The 1,880-nt window shown below is 55.9% G+C and overlaps 1 protein-coding gene across 1 annotated transcript in view; it reads left to right on the top strand.

Annotated features, from left to right (window-relative positions):
* The window catches only part of SRCIN1 (SRC kinase signaling inhibitor 1), a 74,460-nt gene that overhangs the window by 62,478 nt on the left and 10,102 nt on the right, over positions 1-1,880 (top strand). The window lies entirely within an intron of this gene.

Below are 1,880 nucleotides of genomic sequence, written 5' to 3' on the forward strand. Positions count from 1 at the left end.
CCTGGGCACCTTGGGTCCCTGCCTCCCTACTGGCTCCCAGGAGAATCTCTCAAAAAGCATCCCTCCGGCCCCTCGCAGCCTATCCACAGCTCCCCCAACTGCCTCCTCATGGCCCCCAGACATTCTGCGAGCCTCATCTCCCGTTCTTTTTCCTGCCACTGCCAAGGATGAGTTCTCCTTGTCCTGTCCAGGCTGGACCCTCCTGGGTGCCCAGCAGAGCAGCTGACATTGACAGAGCTTTCACTGGGGCCAGGCACACGCATTATCTCATCTCACACTCACCACACTGAGGAAGGTCTATTACCCCCCTATGGCAGGTGGGGAAACTGAGACTTAACCCAAGGCCACATGGCTGGCAAGTTGGGGGCAGCACACAGTCCAGACTGCCTCCCTCCCTACCACAAAGTGCTTCAGCCTCTCCAGCAGTCCCTTCCCTTGGCTCTAATTATGCTCCACTGTTTCCCACCCTAGTTCCTCGCTGCCCGGTGTCCAGCTCCTCGGCTGTGGTGTCAGCCTCATGCCTTTATGGCCCAGCCTCCACCCTATCTCCGGGCTTGCCTGGGTCTCCAGTGACATCTAGATGGGCTCTTTGCACCCCGCTCCCTCACTGCTCTGCAGCCTGTGGCCTTGTAGACCCCCCACACCTGCATAGGGCTGTGCAGACCTTCTGCTCCACAGAATCCTCTCTCCAGCCTCCACCCCGAGCTTCCGGGCTCCTTTCTGAGCAATTCCCTCTTTTTTTGAGACGGAGTCTTGCTCTGTCACCCAGGCTGGAGTCCAATGGTGTGATCTCTGCTCACTGCAGCCTCCGCCTCCTGGGAGAGTCAAGCACCCTTCCACCTCAGCCTTCCGAGTAGCTGGGATTACAGGCATCCACCACCATGCCCAGCTAAATTTTTCTATTTTTAGTAGAGATGGGGTTTCACTATGTTGGCCAGGCTGGTCTCAAATTCCTGACCTCGTGATCCGCCCGCCTCAGCCTTCCAAACTGCTGGGATTACAGGTGTGAGCCGCTGCGCCCGGCCTCCCTGTGGAAATTTTCAACAGTGAAGTATAGAGAACCAGGGGAAAACCATCGCTATCTCATTACCAACATGCATGGTCTTCTAAGAGCTCCTTGTGACTTCTGTCACCTCTAACTGATTTCCCAAGACCTGGGAGTGGGGAGGGAACTTTGTAAAATGCAGATTTGATAGTCTCTGTGTGTGTGTGTATGTCTCTCTCTCACACACACACACACACACACACACCCCTTCCAGCTTAAAATCCCTGCCCCAGTCCCTGGTGGATGATAAACCCAAATCCTTCACGTACTACCCAGGGCCCTTCACAGCAGCCTCAGCTCACCCTGCCCCTCCACCCCACACCCTCGGTGTGCTCCAGCCACGCGGGTCACTGGCGGGACATGCTTCACAGCAGTTCAGCCTGTAGGCTTGGTCAAAGCCCTCTGTCCTCTCAGGCCTTTCTTTCACCTGTACAATGGGGACAGAAATACCCAGCCTGGTCCTGAGTTCACATAATGCCAGGTACAGGTGAGAGCTTGGAAAATCACAGTGAGCTTTACGGCGGTGGGCGGGGGGAGGGAGGGGGCAGCGCTCAAGGCCTTTCCTTCATCCCATGAGTCTAAGCTGTCTTTGACAATGTTGAGGTAGAGTAGACTAGAAGTGCCGGGATCAGGGACACAGAAATTGGGAGTAAGAAAGTTCTAAGATGGAGGTGCATTGCAGCAGGGCATGACCCCACAGAGTAGTCAGAGGAAGTGACTGAGGAGAAGCCCGTGAATGTTGTGCTTAGGATCCCAGGGAGGGACAGGAGCCAGGTTCCCAGGCATGCAAGGATCAAGGGCTTGGTGTAGACCTGAAGCTATGGACGCCCCCTCT

Source organism: Colobus angolensis, unplaced genomic scaffold, assembly GCF_000951035.1.
Source record: "Colobus angolensis palliatus isolate OR3802 unplaced genomic scaffold, Cang.pa_1.0 Scaffold50, whole genome shotgun sequence".
Taxonomy (NCBI): Eukaryota; Metazoa; Chordata; class Mammalia; order Primates; family Cercopithecidae; genus Colobus; species Colobus angolensis.